The 18,644-nt window shown below is 41.7% G+C and overlaps 1 protein-coding gene across 9 annotated transcripts in view; it reads left to right on the top strand.

Annotated features, from left to right (window-relative positions):
- Nucleotides 1-18,644, top strand: part of Prlr (prolactin receptor) — a 160,336-nt gene that overhangs the window by 31,203 nt on the left and 110,489 nt on the right. The window contains exon 1 of one of the 9 annotated variants that reach the window (XM_058572084.1): nucleotides 7,862-10,414. The exons of 5 other annotated variants lie outside the window; for them this stretch is intronic. The gene's annotated coding sequence lies outside the window, so the exon portion shown is untranslated. Of the gene's footprint in view, nucleotides 1-7,861; nucleotides 10,415-11,233; nucleotides 16,443-18,644 lie in introns of those variants that run through there. 3 more of the 9 variants (XM_058572085.1, XM_058572082.1, XM_058572083.1) reach the window with 3 other exon arrangements.

Below are 18,644 nucleotides of genomic sequence, written 5' to 3' on the forward strand. Positions count from 1 at the left end.
GGTCTCATTGTTAATTTATGCTGTATTATTACTTCATTTTCAGAAGAATGCCCTCGAATGTTTTTCTAAAGTAAAAGGAGACATAATCACCTTTCTTAAGAGGCTTAACAAAGACATATTCATTCAATCTATCAATCATTTGTAAACAGCCATTTCCTACCCAATGCATATGGGCACTGAACTGGGCACAAACATGAAAAAGGTGGCTGTTCTGTACCCTAAGTACACAGCCCAGAAGAGGAATAGGTGTAATATAGTTAGGGAGACTTGTTTTGAATGAGTAGGAAGAGAACAAAGGGGGGATTCTGTGAGAGGAAATAGCCCACAGAAACTTACAGCAGTTTGCAGGTCCCTGACATTTTGGGCAGTTCACATAGTCCACTAGTCAGAACACATAGAGAAGTATGGAAGTGATGACAAGTTAGCTGAAAATGCAGCTTGGGTTCAGATTGTAATGGTCCTGGAACACTGTGCTAAGTGGTCTCATCTGAGACTGGGGGAGTCACTGGTAGTAGAGGACTTGAACTTAGGTCTCCTGATCCAAAGGCCATGGTTTTCTCTGCTATATTGCACTAATCCCTCCAAATGCAGTGTCTACCACACTGAATTTTACCAAATATCTCTTGGCGGGAATGTTTAAATTACCTGTAATAGCAATCTGTAGGTCCTCTTGTTATCATCTCCATTTTAAGGATGAGGAAACTGAACCATAAAGAAGTTAAGGAACTTGGCCAAGATCACACAACTAGCCACATGATCTTAGGCAGTCTGCCCACAGAGTCTGTAGTCCTACCTACAGCACTTTACCCCATATTGACCTAGAGGACTTCATGCATTTTTGTGTATTCTACTAATGCTAGTATTAGTGAAGAAGGTTGCCTTCCAGAATAGATATGCTAAATGACCAAGTTTGAAAAGATGAATATCTATGATGATACAGATTTACTTGTTCATGGCTATTTGATAGCATACATCTGTAACCAAGCAGCTTCACTCCATTAGAGCAAAATGTCCTAGAAAGATCATCCAAGAATATTGATGGATTTGACAAAAAACTTTGAGATGCTCCAAACACTGCATCTGTAGTTACAAGTCAAGACATTGAAGGCTAAAGGCTATGTATCTAAAAGAATATGTGCCTGCGAAATACTGGTTGGTTGATTTTCTATTATGCAGGAAGTGAAGAAGACATTGGAAGATAGGCTCCAGTCAAAAAAGGACAAACAGGTCTTACAAGTGTTTCTTTATATGTGTTGCTATTAGCAACCTCCAAATAGGCCTTAGGTCTAACTTCTTACTTTCCATTTACCAAAGGAGTAAGGTATAATTTTCCTTGGAAGGAAGGGCAAATGTTAAATATACTCAAATATTCTGAGTTCACAAATGTCCTATTGTGTTTTAATGATCTATAGTGTTCACATCCTTTATTAGGAATCAATATTTATTGAAAAGTTCAGTATCAAAAATTGCTTACTAGCACAGAGGAATTATTTGTATTTAAAAATACAAAGAAAAACTTTGGATTACTAGTACTTTGATATAGTGCAACTACTGGGCAAAGCACTGATCTCCATTTTCCCCAGAATAGTTGGAGCAGAAATTGAATAAGTACTAGAGGGTAGTGCTAAATATGGAATAAGAGCATAGTGTCTCTGAGACTGAATCAGAGTGGCCCTGAAGATTCTTCTAGCTCTAAAGTATTATGAAATAATATACAAGCACTGGTCTACACAAAGCTCTTAGTGTATCATAGTCTCTCATTTGGGGGGATGTAGCTCAGCAGTACAGCTCTTGCCTAGCATGGGGTCCTGGGTTCAATCCTCAGTACCACAAAAACAAACAAAAAATAAAAACAACAAAAATGTTTGCATGGTCTCTCATAGGGAAAGGAATATTCAACTTACTTTTAGGAAGTAGTTGTTATCTTCATGCTCATTTGTATGCCTTTGCAATTTTAAAATATGCTGAATATTAAGAAGATGTTGAATCAAACAACTTTTATCATTTTTTATTCATCCTCCTACCATCCTTACAAAGTAGAACAAGTATGCTTATGTTGTAGATAAAAAAACTGGGGCCCAGTGTCTTCCCACATACTTTCTATCGTTGATGCTTTTTGGTAATGGATCTTCTGAGAGTCTTTATTTTATATGTGAATAATTTGTTCCACCTTAATTAGAATGAAATTACCATATGGAAAGAGGCCATGAACCTGCAAATAACCTTCTAAAGAGTAACTTCATCTCTTGCTACCTCAGAATTCATTTCCTTTTTCCAAGAGCCCCCTTCCACACGCGTAGCTCACATTCAAGAAGCATGTGTTAAAATGAGTAGTCAGTCACATTAGGACTTTCTTGGGTCACAGAAAAATGAGAATGCACACTTTACATCTGATAAAGCAACTACCAGTCAAAGTGTCACAATAACAGAGCAAATTTCAGACAATGTGATTCTACTAGTAGAAACATGATAGAAGTAACCAGATAAATGAGCATGGATGATGAGGCTTACCTTCTCTCCATAAATCATAAATTATCTGGGTCAAATGATAATTTCTCAGAAGCATTTGCAAAACTGGGTCCAGCTCTTATTGACGTACAAAGGCATATAAAGCAGACATTGCTGCTGGATTGAAAGGAAAATAGATTCATTTTACTTTGCACTGTCAAGAAGCAGTGATAATGGTGTGCCTGGATCCTGCTAGAAAGCCTAAAAGAAGATTCTAAGACCTCTACTTGGAAATAAATTTAATTGAGAAATCAACGTTTTTTGTGCTTTGGCTTTGTTTATATAAGAAATCTCACTCAAGGGTCAACTACATATTTTTCAGACTTGTGGTTTTGCAAGAGACAGGGACATGTTCTCCCAAGTCAATGATTTCCTTAAGAACTGAGTGTCTTCCTAGGATTGCAAATGTTCCCAAGGCATCTTGGTACACACTAAATCAAGTCAGCCTATTCACTAGGACCTGTCTGTACTCCAAGCAAGCACTGGCTTTACCTCTTCCCATAAAGACTTGTTTGCACGTACTCATCAGTCATTCTTCAGACCATGAACTTAGTTAGGCAAGCTCACATCAGTGCCAGCTACCCTAAGCCCCTTCGCTTTCACTACGGAGATGCACCAACATAGTTGCCCATATTAACTCTTTTTAGGAATTCCACCTTTGCTCCTTATCCAGAAATTAGCACTTCCTCCCTTTCACATTACTCCCTTGCTGCAAAGCAATGCTTGGTCTGCTTATGCTACTTGCATTACAGATTCTCAAGATGGCACCATGAAAATGAGCAGTTTACCTTCTATGGTTGTGCTTTATGCAGTTCCCTGAATCATAAAAGATGAATACAATTTTTGGCCACTCTTGGGAGCTAGAAACTTCTTCAGAAAAATACTTTATTATCAAAGAACAGAAGTAGAACAGATTTCCAGTGGATGGATTTTGCCTGAACCTGTATAGTGCCTTTCCTTTGTGGTATACTTGCAGTAAACTTTTTTGTTTTTTATTCCACACTTACAGTATCTCCAGAAGATAAATATTATTAGCTTCATTTTGTAGAGACTAAGAGACTACAGTAAAACAGTAAAATGACTTATGTATGGACACATGGTTGAGAAGCAGCCAGATCAGGATGATCTGACAGATGCTATGACCAATGCCTTTTCTTCTACTCCATAGCAGTCTTCCCCGTTCCATGGGAATTTAAGTCTGGAAGTAATTCAAATTGAAATAACAGCAATAATAATAAAGTTAATAATTTTGTAGTTTTGCTGTGTTCTAGACACCATGCTAATAAAATCATATGCATTATTGGTTTTAATCTGCATAATTTTGAACACTATCATTATTTTCTCCATTTAATAAAGAACACAGAGCTCAGAGAGCTTAAGTAACTTGCCCAAAGTTACACAACTTTGTAGAGACAGAAATCATGTCCATACCTGTGGGTAAAGCTATAAAATCTGCTAGTGCCAAACAGATAAAACTTGGGAGGAAAAGGCAGGACTCTGTGAAGGAATACTGGGCAAGAAAGATGTAAGATCTGAAGATAAAATACTCTGCACGCCAAAGCTTTAAGTTTTAATCTAATTCTCTTTCCATTCATCTGTGTGGCCCTAGCCCCTGTCTGTTTGCTTCTTATAAAATTGGTCTGCTTCTTTTTGACCTGATATCCCATAGATGAGGATACAGCCATTCTAGGCATTCCCAGGATCTCTCTAGCGTCAAGATCACTCTAAAAAGGCAAGGTACCATTTTTATTTACCATTTTCAGATTGGAAATACAACCCTAGTGTCTTGACACCTATATCAGTTCCTACATACTCTGGGCTCTTATTTAGGTACCACAATCTTTTCTCAGCTGCCAGGCTAGCATACTTAAGAAAAGCTTTATTCTTGGGTAAGATGTGTACACAATTATATTCATTTCCTTGCAGTATAAAACCTCATTATGTGAAATTAGGCTGCCCTTTACAGAGTATATTTTTGAGAACCCATTTACTTATTGCTGGGCAAAGAAATGTCAGTCTTTAAACCAGGTAGATAGAATCTCTGCCCTAAAGGCATTTCTATTCTGAGAAAAACTAGAAATTTACCTCACCCTAGAGCAAACAGAGCTTTCAAAGGGCAGGATCACCTTGTGATCAATATGTAATTGACTTTTTTTTTTTTGGTACCAGGGATTGAACTCAGTGTCACTCACCCACTGAGTCACATCCCCAGCCCTATTTTGTATTTTATTTACAGACAAGATTTCACTGAGCTACTTATGCCTCGCTTTTGCTGAAGGTGTCTTTGAACTCAAGATCCTCCTGCCTCGGTCTCTGAAGCCACTGGGATTACAGGCGTGTGCCACAGCGCTGGGCCATTGATTTGCTTTTGTGTCCAAGCTCATGGCTACCATGAAAGCTACAATTTACTAAGTGCCTCCTTGGTACTTGATGCATGGTACAGCTGTCTTAAATACATGATTTCTAAACCTTGTCGTAGCCTGTGAGGTATTTCTTATCCCTATTTTACAGTGGAAGAAAGTGAGGCTCTGGGAGACATGGCCTGGACCTCAGAGCTAATAGGTTTCCCACTGGTCTTCCTGCCATTCCATGCATCCCTGTTGCCTAAAGAACAAGTCAGTTTCAAACCAATTTCACCCCTATTCCAGTGACACCACTTTTTCCTGGTCAGTCATTGGAGCTGTCCAAGACTTGAAGGGCCATGCTGGCAGGAAAAACACCTTGTATTTTCTAAAACTTACACCCAAACTTTGGCTGGGGCTGTTGTCAACCCCAGTCCCTACTGTTTTTGACAATTCATCAAAGCCTTTGTTCCTCTTACGTTCATTCAGTCCTGAGTTTCTAGTTGGTTATGATGATAGATATAATATTTGGGGAATGTTTGAAGTCTTAGGGTACAAATTTGTACTCAATGGGCAGATAAGGTAGCAACCAAATATTGTGAAAGTTGAAATATATAAGGCATTTATACACATTTATAATTATTTTATTTGTGACTATCAAGATAAGTTATGTGTTTTTTCTATTATTTATTTTATTTAGAGAACTATAAAGGATAAAAGTAAAGCAAAAGAATATATTTCAGATAAATTGAGGTTTTTAATTTTTCTGGTTTTTAAAGCAAAGTTTTATTTAAAACTTTTTAAAAATTTCCCCTAAATTTCACCCCCTTTAAGGTTAATTTATAGCTATAAAATTGTACCTTGAAAACTTTTCTGTCATAACCACAGGAAATAAAAATTTTTATTCCTAGCCTTACACTACCACAAATCAGATCACAGCTGTTCCTTTAAGAAAATGACATTCATCTTTCAACCAGGTATATTGTCTATCTCACAATCATAACCACTTTCCTATCTAAGGTTTCTTAAATTGAAAATATCCACAAAATTACACAGCCACACTCAGGGTTGCAGGAGGAAGCAGATTCTGCATCAAGTCCTGTCTGTTGTTCTGTTGGCAGATCTTGCATTTCTTTATGTTTAAAAAAAGGCCATTAATCTAGAACCTGGATGAGCCTCTGTAACCTTTTGCAAAGTTTGGGGGAAGGTCCACGTTTCTATGCGTTCTTCCTTGTATTCCCTTGTTCCAACACAAGAGCTTCCTGTTAATGGCCCCTTCCTTCCCTGTGGCCCACTTGGAAGAGCCTGAAACCTGGGCTGGGAAGAGAACCAAGAGCACAGGCAGAGGGCACTTGTTCAGCTCTTTTGAGCGTGGCTGTTGGTATTCTGCTAGCAGTTGTCAGAAGCAAATGCTTCATGAAGGGCAGATCAGCTAGCTGTGGGGAGATTTTTGGCTTCTCACTGCAAGCAGATCGTCAGAGTTGTTAAACTTACCTAGAGGGTGTGTGAGAATGTGTGTCTGAGACATCATCAGAGGTGCCCTGAGTACAGTTCAAGGGCCCGATTTTATGGCCCAAACCAAGTAGGTGTTCCATACTGTTTATTGACACAGAAGAGACAGGGAGGGGAAGAAAGAGAGAACAAAGACCAACTGGTGAAATCAAGTAATAAAAACAGAGCAGAAAACTAAAATAAATTGTTCTTTCAGCAACCAAGATATTTTTTTGTTTAGAGGACTAATTCCTCCTACTTATCCCCCCCGCCCCCCCGCCACACACTCACACACACACAAAAGTGCAAGAAATAAAATTAGATTAGGTGACCAATTTACTAAATAGCAGGGACAAGGGAATTTGGGTGAGGAATTCATAGTCTTATGTCTGAGGAAAGTACAGAGAAGATGTTGGAGGTGAGACTCCATAAACTTCCTACAGAAGTACACTTTTGTCCCATGCCAGGGAAACCCACTACAGTTTTCAGCTTCACAGTTTCACTTGGAACTGAGAAATGCTCCATCAAGTCAAGGGCACATTATAATAAAATGTTCTGTTTGTTTATTTTGGCAAGCATAAGATGATTTTACTAAGCGATACTCTGATAGGGCCCTGGGCCAACGCCGTTGGAGCTGGAAAAGCAAGTCTTCCCAGTACAAAGCTTCTCCATCTTCCTGCTATCAGCACTGCATTCAGGGGGCCCTGAGTATCTACAGAAGAATAAACTTTGTCAGCAGCATTGGCAAATCGCTGACATGGAGCTGGGCTGCCCAGAATGCCACTCTGACATTGGGGGGATGAGAAGGGAAGCCGAAGGACGCTGTAGCAGAGAAGGGCTGGATGGAGAGGTGATCCCATCAGCTTCTGCCCTGTACAGCACTCCCTGCTCTATCTTTGGCAGGGCAGGTATCAGAGGCAGGTTTTCCCTCTAAACAGAATGGGTGTGGCCCTTCGGCTTGCTAGTCTCAGTCCTCCCCATGCCACTGCACCCCCTAGGAGTACCCTCAGGGGCGCTGCGGATCCAAGATGGCAAACCCAAGTGGGATGGAAACCCTGAACCTTCCCTTCACAGTACCGTACTCCAGTCTAGCAGATTTACCAGGTGCATCCCCTAACTTCCTAGAGGGAGCCCTAGGAGTTCTCAGCTTCATGCCTCAGTGATTTTAGGGGATGGGATCAGGCTACTGAGTTGGTTAATCTCCAGTTTCCTCATGAAATTTAGGTCTTTGGGTCCTTTTTTCTAGCCTTAACAACTAAACAGGTGGAAAGAGGCAACTGGCGTGAGTGACAGAAGTTGAGTTAATGAGCGGTGGCCCCTATGCAAACCTAATGAGAGTGATATTTGGTTGAATCATTTGATCATTCACCTAAACGAGGAGTCACTCCCAGAGCACAGCAATGCAGAAACACTCCCTTGGGGAAGCCCAGCATATGGGCAGGCTATAAGAGCAGACAAAAAAGGATGAGTTAATCTTATGCTTGATTAATGTTCAAAGACAGAAAAAGATCATAGTTTCCAACATTCCCAGTGAGTCTGTGAGTTCCCTTTCCCATTGCCAATCTACATGGATTGGGCCAGCCTCACGCTCCCATATATGATTTTGGATTCCTCATCATGCTTGATATACTGAGGAAACAAATTCACCTTAGATTAGAAATAAATGTTGGGGTCAGGATAAAGCGGTGCCCAAGGACCTATACTTCCCACCCCTGAAATGGATTAATGTTGTATCTCCCTGAAATTTGTGTCAAAATCCTAATCTGTGGTATAATAAAGACTTTGGGAGGTGATTAAGTCACGTGGACCAGGGCCTCCTAAATGGGATTAGTGTCTTTAAAAAAAGGACCCCTGGAGTTCTCTCATCTCTTTCTGCCATGTGAGGACACAAGAAGAAGTCAACTATCTGCAACTCAGAAGAGTACCCTCTCTAACGCCCTGATTTCAGATGTTCAGCCTCCAGAATTGTGAGAAATAAATTTTGGTTGTTTATATATAAAGTCACCCAGTTTACAGTGCTTTATTATAGAAGACTGAACTCACTGAGGCACCCCCAAGACTACTTCCCTCCAAGGTCTTGATTGGCCTTTAACTCACCAGCTGTAAACACATTACCACGTCTTACTCATGGCTTTGGGCCACTGCCCAGTCCTCAGGCAGGAGCTGCAGGCTTCCCTGCTACACAGTAATACTCATGTGAGAGCCTAGAAGACGGAGGAAAAGGATTTCAGCAGGAACCATATGCCTGAGGAGGCAGAGTCCCCACAGCTAGGGGTTGCTTCTGCTAGAGACTGGTTTCGTGTTCTGCTCTGGTTATGGAGGCCCTAGCCTGCTCCCTGCCCTACATTCATTTGCCTTCTAGTTCCCTGGTGAATGCTGATGCTTTCTCCCAAGCAAGATTCCACCGCCATTGGGCAAAAGAGGCCAGGGCAAAACCAGTTTCGTATTTCAGAATAATTTTGAAAGAGCTTCCAACTAGGCCGGCCATGGGCAACTTCCTTAAAGGAACAACAGGATTTCTCCCAACTGCCATTACAATAGCCTCTTTTGGGGGCCAAATCTATAGAGAACAATTTGGACACTTCTACTCTAAGGAGTGACTTAATCACCTCCCAAAGTCTTTATCATACCACGGATTAGGATTTTGACACAAATTTCAGGGAGATACAAACTGTTGACTTCTATAACTATAGCACACAAAACTATCATGTCTTCTTTGGAAAGCTTGGAGCCCTTCTCTTAGGACTGTGACAGTTTGCCATGCCCTGGGCATGCTCTCATGCTGGGGAGGAGGCCGAAGAGAAAGCTCTGCCTCTCACACTGCCACCTCCACATGCTGCCTTTCTCAGGCAGGATAAACTTCAGGAGGACCAGGGGAGAAGGGACGGGTGACCTCAAAGAAGTGAGCAGCTGGAACAAGTCATTCAAAGATGTGCTGCCATGCATTTACCCAGCATTTACTGAATACCTAACACGTGCTAGGTTTTACTCTGGGTTCTTGTGATATGGAGGTGAATAATGCTGCTGTACAAAGCCTGGGGTGGTGAAAGTTTAGGGCCAGACCCTCAGCTGGGGAATATTCTCTGCTCAGAGCAGATGCAGCCCACTTAGTCCCCACTGAGTGACAAGGGGAGGGGCTGCTCCCCTTGATGGCTTCTCCTGGTGGGGAGAAGAGTTGAGGCATAAGAAGTGAAGGTGCAGGGAGGTTCTTCTCAAAGCAGCCAGGTTTGATAGAATTCCTTCAGGAGTCCCAATTGGCCTCAAAGACCCCAAGATGTGTTTGCTTTTAGAGAAGTCACCTTCCTCTATGAGTGTCCAGATTCTGAGCAGGCAGATGACACAACCAGGAGAATCTTAAAGATAAAAACGGGACTATTTTTCATTACCTTTGCTTTTTCTCCTATTTCCCCCATTTCACTCCCTTTCCTTTCATCACCTCCCTGCCTAGAAAACCAAGTGGTTCCTCACTGGCTGCAGGACTGAGCCTACACTTCTCTGCTTGGGTTTTCCAAGAGTGTGGTTCACTGAAGTCCTGTTGAATATGGTATCAGAATGAATCATTCTCTTGGTCTGTATTTTTTAGAGCCTATAATTTATGTTAATGTACTGTTTTTCCTAGAAACTTGAGATTAGTATTTTCCTTCAAATTTAGTTTTCACCTTTTAAATTGGAGCCTGTTAAACACTAAAGTCCTCTCCCACCCTCTCTACCCCTAGCCAAACCCAGTGGGTACATGTGAGCAAGCATTCCCTGCATCCCAACCTCCATCCCCTGGGACCACCTGAAACCAAAATCCTTTGCATTTTTCAGCAAGGGATAGGATTTCCCTATCCCATAAGTGAGTACTAAAAATCCTTCATTCTTCAATATGCAGGTTAATCATTAACAATGGGCTGTACCTTTCACCAGGTCATAAAGGATGACTGGTTAGAGCGGCAACATTTTCATTGTCATTATACGAAATGCTGGAGAGAATGTTACCTCAGCCCACTTGCCTCCAAGATTCCTAACCAAGATATGGCAGGCTATAGTCAACCATGTAGGTGAGGTGGCAGACAGCAGGAGGACCACAGGTGAGAGAAGTGGGCCACCTTTCCCTTTTCTCTGTCCATTCTGATTCTCTTCTTTTATCTTTTTAATCTGGATACCAACGGATATTTTAATAGCCATTAATTTACCAATGGTAGGCAAATGAGTCTATGGGCTGTTCGGTTTAAACAAGGAATGGGCAGGGGAACAACATGTTAATTTATAAGGCCAATGTGTAGGCTCCTTTAAGACACAGGGAGTTCCAAGGAGAAAGCAAGGGTCAGGCATAGAACCAAAGATCATTGTAATGACGCATTGGTCACATGGCAGACCAGTCCTTCTGGGGAATAAAAGATGCTGGGAGACCATGAGGCCTCATTGGTATGGAGCGAAGAACATCTCCAAATCTTACTAGGAGAGGCTCCAAAGAGCTGCTGGAATCTATGCCAGAGTGAGGTGTGGGTGATTTGGCCTAAATTTTCAAAACAGTTTTGCAGTGGTCTTGAATTTACAGAACAATTAGGCAAGAAGTACAGAAAGCTCACAAAAACCCCACTCTCCCTCCCCTAGTTTCCTTTATTATTAACATGATGGATTCATGCAGTATACTTACGATAATGAACCAATGCTGACATTATTATTAACTTAAGTCTGTGTTTACTTTGGGGTTTAGTCTTTATGTTGTATGGTTCTATGGGTTTTAAAAATGCCTGATGACACATATCCATCATTACAGTCTCACCCTGAATAATTTCATTGTCCTAAAAATCCCATATTTCACCTGTTCCTTCTTGCTTTCCTTCCTCCAAATCCCTAATATCCATGGTCGTTTTACTGTGTATGGTTTTGCCTTTTTATGGAACACCATATAATTGGAATCATACTGAATGTAGCTTTTGCAGATTGACTTCTTTCATTTGGCAATACGCTTTTAAGTTTTCCTCCACATCTTTTTTGTGGCTTGATAGCTTATCCTTTTTAATACTAAGTAATATTTCATTGTATGGATGTACCCTAGTCTGTTTACCCTTTGGGATAGACTTTTCATTTGATTAAGGAGTGTGGCTTGAGAAATGGAAAAACAAAGATGCCTAAACTAGCAGAAGGCAGGGTTCTTGTGGTCAATGCTCAGGGACAGAGTCCAGCCCTTCACCAACTCTTCCAGCCCTTCACCGACTCTTCCAGCCCATCATATCACAGGTAAGCGTCCAGTAATTTTTGGGCCAATTAATCCTCCAAAACCTTCTCTAAAGAGCCAGTTCTTCTAGACACCAGAAGACCCCTATGCCATCTTGGAAGGGGTAGAGCTGCTTGGTTGGCCCTTCCATGCCATAGAAGCTTCCCTGGGGAATACTCTGTTGCTACCCTCTGGTCCTACAGGTAAGATGCTCTGTGGACAGAACCAAAACACTCATCTCTCAATCTAATCACAAGGGAGTAGAATTAATCCAAACAACTCTATGGAACAGAGAGAGCCAGTAGTATTGTTGGGTGCTAAGTGGAAGCTGTGAGGGGATGATAAGCCAACTGTACCTTCTGGATGTTCACATTTGGAAGGAGAGAATATCTGCACAACAACAGCAGTAACCCACATGCAGTGATGTGCGATCCCAGCCTGAGGGTGCAGCTAAGGATCTGGGTGGAAGGGAAGAGCTCTTCAGGGAAATCAATAAGTCACCTAGAAATTGCAGGGCCAATTGAAATAGAATTTATGGGCTGGGGATATAGCTCAGTTAGGAGAGTGCTTGCCTTGCATGCACAATGCCCTGGGTTCACTCCCCAGCACCACCAAAAAAAAAAAAAAAAGAAAAAAGAAAGAATGAAAAGAAAAGAAATAAAATTTACTATGTCAGTGACGCTCCTGCCCCCATGCAAAAGAACTTATCACCCAGACCTGAGTCTTTGTTTAAGGTCACTGCTCAAAATCAGGTTCTCTCCCAGGGCGTGGTGCTGGTCCCTTGATAATCAGATCCCTTTCTCTCCATGTGACAAAAGGGTGAGTCCAATACAATGATAGAACAATTTGCTTTATATCTGTTCACATCTTACAAATGTTTGTGCTCACATGACTTACATAGTCAATGCAAGGGTAGAAAGCACTTGAGAATTTCTTACCTAAGAGAAAGAAGTTGGGGGCTACTTTGCCCCAAAGCCTATTTTATAAGATGGGTCTCATCCAGAGACACTTGTCTTATTCTTTGTCCCTATTTCTGTTTATATAACTAGAGGGGTTGAGGGCCACCACAGATGGTTAATTAGACACAAGGGACAGAGATGGGGGCCATGGGTTGGTCAAGGAGTAGCTGCCTCCTACCTGGAGGCCTCCTGAATAGAAATCTCTACAGAAGGAGGACACGCCTATGGGAAGGAGGATGCGTGGTGATGGTATGTGCTCCAAATGTGCTGGTCTAGAGTTTTTCAAATCACAGGACAGCAGAAATAGCCCAAATGGCTTCCATGGAACCAGATATGCAAGTAGAAGAGAATCAGAACCAGATTCAAGCATAGCATTAGCCTTGGGGACAACTGGTCCCTCCTAATCATCAGTATCTGGCCACTTCTTTGGTACCTGGCCATTCTCTGGGGCATTTCTCATACATATGGGTCACCCAGAGAAGAGAAAAAAAAAAAGAAAAGAGATCTTACTATTAAGTTCCTTGTATCTGGGCTGGAATATAGCTTGGTGGTATAGTCCTTACCTAGCACACAGGAAGTCTTGTGTTTGATCCCCAGCACTGTGTGACTTAGGTGGGGAGAGTCTTTGCGTCTAAAAAATGTCTACTAGAAAAATACAGTGTTTGTGTTTCACAGGAATCTGTTTTCAGGAAGCATCTGCTATTTGGGTGCTAATCAGGGGATGATTTTTATCTCCTTTTCTTGCTTATTTGTTTGCCTTTCTTCATGGGAGAGACTTGTCATGAAAGTTCACGGCAAAGCCCAACATTCAGTAATAGGAGAAAAAGAGAAGAAGGAGCTCTGGGATGTGTTACTCTGTCCTGGGTTGTGACTCATTCACTATGCAAATTCTCTTTCTCCTCCCCTTCACAATTTTTCCTCCCTGACTTTCAGAACCCTCTCTAGACTTAGCTCCTTTTATCTTATTCTATGCACTTTCTTTCCACTCCACCCTGTATTTCTCAGTCATAGACACTGCAGCACATTTAAATATCCACCCATAATGAAAGCAAAACCTGTGCATCGTGTGGGGGTCCTCAGGAAATCAGGAAGTTGGGGAGAAAGAGGGGAATAGCTGAGGATGGCTTTCTGAGACTGACACCACCTCTTTATAAGGAGCTCTGTATCTCTAGGGACATTAAAGGACAAGGATTCATAACAGAGCCCAAAGCTGTGCTCTTACTGTTTAAAATCTTAAACTGTAAGTCATGCAGCCATTCATACATTCTCACCATGTGCGTTGATTGAGCACCAATTACATAACAGAGTAGACCTACACAAAGATGATTGAAATGTAGTCCTTCTTCCCAAGAAGCTGGTAGGAGAGACAGGCCATGGGACCATAATAGTGATAACAAGTGTGATGAAGTCTATGATCCTGAGAGACTGTAGGGCCAGGACCTTCAGAGAGGTCCTGGAACCCAACTGTGCAGATCTGGGAAGAATTCCTCAGGACTAAACATGAAGGTGAAGTTGAGAAGAGGAAGCCTCTGGCTTGGGTGGTCCTGGCAAGAGTCCACTGCAAGAACAAAAACATAGTGTTGATTTGGAAAACTGGCTGGAACTTTAAAATTTGGCGTAGGAAGAAATGAGACATAGGGCAGAAAGGCTGAGCCAGCTTGGGATGGTCTTTGAGGCTGGATAAGAAGGCTGAGACTAAGGAAGATTATGGGACAACTAAAGTCAAGAGAAATATATAATCAGAATTGCACTTGCAGAAGGAAAATTCCAGTTGAGATATGGAGAATTGTTTGGAAGGGATGGGACAGAAGACATGGAGATGCTTGGGAAGATGTTACAATAAAATAGGCTGGAAATGATGCTCCTCAGAAGTCTCCTTCTCCATATCTGGCCACCTTCCTGATGGAGGCTTTCTTGAAACAACTCATTTGCTAATTGAGTCATTTCTGTGCCATCGGTGACTATAATGGTTTCGTTTTATAGCTACTACCATGTAAAATCACCATTGTGTAAATATTTCCTCCTGATAAAAGCTAGCTTCTCACAGTATTTGTCCATCAACAGGCTCAGAGACCCAACTGCCTCATATTTCCTCACAGCCTCTGTTAAGAAGAAGTTTGGTTGTAAGTAGATACAAAATTGTTAAGACACTTGTCCCAGCACAAGAAGTTAGAATGTGATAGGCCCACTAGGGAAAGATCATTGACCATGAAACAGATAAGATGGGGCTCATTCAGAGACACTTGTCTTATTCTTTGTCCCTATTTCTGTTTATATAACTAGAGGGGTGGAGGGCCACCACAGAAGGTTAATTAGACACAAGTGACAGAGATGGGGGCTATGGGTTATATATTTATTTTTTTTGTTTATTTATTTATTTCAGGATTCTGCTCAAATTAACCTGCATTTCAAAGGAAAAGCATTTGGTTGTTTGGGCCCAAGCAGAATTATTTTTAAATATTTAAGAGGGAAAGATGAGACAGCAAACTTCCCGATATGTTAGCTGTGTGATAGTGGGGAAGTAATTGCCCTGTGACTCAGTTTCCACAATTAAAATGGTATAATTACTTTGCCCATCTGTACTATCTGTGGCTACCATAACAAAGTGGTTTTGTCATAAGAAAACCACTATGAACTGAGTGGTTTAAACATAGAAATGCGTTATAGACGTGGAGGCTGCAAAGCTGAAATCCAGGGGTTGGTTCTCTCCTTGGAGCTGTGAGGAAGAATCTGTTCCATGTTTTTCTGGTGGTTGCTGACAATCTTTGGCCTGTTGAAGCATTACCCTTACCTCTACCTTCATTCTCACCTGTTGTTCTTGGTAGTGTGTATCCAAATACAAGTCATAATGGATTAGGATTCACTCTAATGACCTTATCTTGACAATACCTGCAATGACCTTGTTTCTAAATAACCTCTCATTCTGAGATGCTGGCTGTTAAGACTTCAAGTATGAATTTGGGGGCCAGGGGCAAGGAGGCACAATTTAATATAAACACCACCTAATAGACTTCTCAACAAGAATTAAATGAATTAACTCCTATAAATTCCTTAAAATAGTGCCTGGCACTTTAAAAAAATGTTGACTTTTTGTGTGTGGGTTATGATAGATTAGAATGAAAAGCAGCAGCATTGCAATTCAACTGGTGTGTACCAAGGTAGGTTTCAGAGTCATTTAAGACTCATTGGTTTTTGTTTGTTTGTTTGTTTGTTTTTGGATTGTTCAGAGCTTATGCAATACCAAAATAGTATTTTGAATAATCTCTTTGCTAAAAGGTGCAGAGTAAGAATGGGCAGACACATTGAGATCTGAGTTTTCTTCCCTGTTCTCCAAGCTTGTGTACTATACAATGCAACTAGCCCAGGAGTAGTTGGAGTACTGTTATTTGTTTTAGAGGGGAAACCAATACAGGCTCTGTCTTTTTCATGCACCCATAAAAAAAATAGCTTCTCAGTTTCTGTGGCTCTCCCATGGGGGCTGGAACAGGGCTACCACACGGAGCTGGAGACACAGCTTTACTAGAGTGCTTTTTCGATGGGCTGACCCCAGGCAACCTGGAGGAGCCACTGACATGTGTCAGTGTTTGCTTACCTCAGATCACCTTAGAGTCAGCTCTTGTAAAAATAAACCAGCAATGTTGACTTTTTGTGTGTGGATGATTAAACAAATCAGGTGACCCCAAATGAATTCTAGATAGAGAGGACTAATTGGAAATTTCAGCAAACTGATGAAATTGGCAAGAACTGAGCCTGAAGAGCATTCCAGGTACAGCAATCTCTTTTCAAGGAGCCCCTTACAGCCTTTGATGTTTCTGCCAAAGGGCTGCAGTGCAGGAGATGACAAAGACAACGCCTGCTTCTCAAAGGAGGTAGCTGACATAATGGCCAAAGTCAGACCAAGCTGCTCAGGAAAAATGATTGTGGATATAGTTTCAGGTAAGGAATATGCGAGAAAGGGTTACTGTCCACAAAGAGGTTTTGATGGGCCGACTTTACTGCCAACTGACTCCCATCAGAAGTGTGCACTCGCTGACCTCCAAGGCCAGAGCAGTGGAGCGTTCTCCCTCTTCCTTCTGCTGCTGGGATTCCTGTGTCTCCTTTCCCTGGTAAACATGGAGGCTTCTATGTACCTGTAGGAAAACCCTGGGTTGGGAGGCAGGATGTCTGCTACCTCACAGTTGAGGGACCTTGAACTAGTGACTTAAACTTCCTTGTCTGTTTCTTCTATTTCCTCTATTATTCAAGGGGCCTGGCACCATGAAAATCATGGACTTTCCTCCATGAAAGTAGTCTTGGGGATCTAGTTCAATCTACTTTATCAATAAGGAACCTAAGACCCATTCCATTAGTAATAATGACTGCTCAACTCATCTGAAGCAGACATTCTTATACCCATTTTATAGATAAGCAAACTGGCTTGTCCAAGGTCCCCCAGCTGCTGAAATGGAAGATTCAGGACTTCTCTAGTTCAGTACTCTTTCTTCTGCACATTATCTGCCTCCAGTTACTGTCAGATAATTCTGGCCTCATGCCATTATGAGTGTCCTGTTTTAGGCTGGTACTAACCATAGCAGGAGCAAGAATCTTATTCTTAAGGGAAGGAATGTTCCTCATAGGGGTAGGGACCGATGAACAACCCTTATTCCATGCAGCTGCAGAAAGTAACATTCTCCTTCCCAGTGTGAAGTTGGGAATGTGTCAAATGTATCAAAGAGATTTTGAAGCAAGAATATTGTATACATCTGATACTACAAATTAACTGTTTAATCAGGGCTGGAGCAGAATGAGGTTGTGAGGGGTGCCCTTGTGCAGGTTAGGAGGTAACTGCCTCAATATTCCTCAGTGAGGTGTTAGTACTGCTTCCCCCACCCTCTTCCTCTCCATATCATCCTTGACTTAAAAGAACAGGGCATCAGAACACCAATAGAACCAGCACCTCTCAAAGCCTTAGGGAAAAGTTGTTTCTTCTGAGTAAACTGAGGCCTCAATAAGGCATTGATGCCTCCTCTGGGCAAAGAAGAGACACCCTCCAATATCTCTCCATGGTGAGTTCTAGATGGTTTGGCAGCACTGGCCAGTATGAAAGCAAACTTCAAAGAACATTCAGTCCTTAGTATACTGGCAGAGAGCCATGATGTGAGACTACTGGTCCCTGTCACCAGCACCACCAAAGAGAAATGTGAGCCTCAAATCTAACTTTGAATTTTCTAGCCAAAAAACAGTAAAAAAGAAACAGGTGCAATTAATTTTAACGATATATTATATTCATTCCGATACAATCCAAATGTCATTTCAGTGTGTAATAATATAGTTATGGATGAGTTACTCCATGTTTCTTTTTTCACACTGTCTTTGAAATCCAGCATGTATTTCATACTGAAAGCACACCTCAGTGAGGATTGGCCTCATTTCAAATGCTCAGAGCCACATGTGACTCTGGGCTACTGTGAGGGATAGTGCAATGGAATAGATGAGCACACCAAGGCCACATGCATGTTTTAAACTTAGTGGCCTCTGAGGTTCCTTTCAACTTGGCAATTGAAGAGTATGGGAACACTAATGTGGTTGGAAGCTCATTCATCCTGCTCTAGGTCTTCTGAATAGAAACAGATGCAACAAAATATTCCTGACTCTCCTCTCCCCACAAACTTTCAGCAGGCTGGTCTTAAATAGTCCTGGCCAGACTTGAATAACTGTCTACCATCCAGCTGTGCTAGTGCAGTGGTCTAGATTGCCAAGAGACCAAGAAAGACACTCAGAGACAAGATATAAAACTTACTAATAAATGTTCATGGGAAAGAGACTAAGAAAGGTACCAGAGATAGGTTATAAGATATAAAACTTATTGATAAATGTTTATGGGACAGATAGAGTGGCAATGGTCAGACAGATGCTTCACCAGAGGCCCAGTAGTGACAGGATGGAGTGGTGTACCTCTATTTCACAACAGTGCCTCTGCTACCTCACCAGAAACAGCACCTCCTATCCCTCTTCGTACTTTGTCTGGGGGTAGAGGACAGGCTGCTTGGATGAGGAATTCCTTCCCATTGTGCTCTGGTCCACACAAGTCACCACAGGGAGAGAGGTTTCATAAATTAGGTTATAGCATTAGTGGCATCATCAACATTAGCTTGCTTT

This window comes from Marmota monax, unplaced genomic scaffold (assembly GCF_021218885.2).
Source record: "Marmota monax isolate L192 unplaced genomic scaffold, Marmota_monax_Labrador192_F-V1.1 WCK01_AAM20220418_F8-fsc00077, whole genome shotgun sequence".
NCBI lineage: Eukaryota > Metazoa > Chordata > Mammalia > Rodentia > Sciuridae > Marmota > Marmota monax.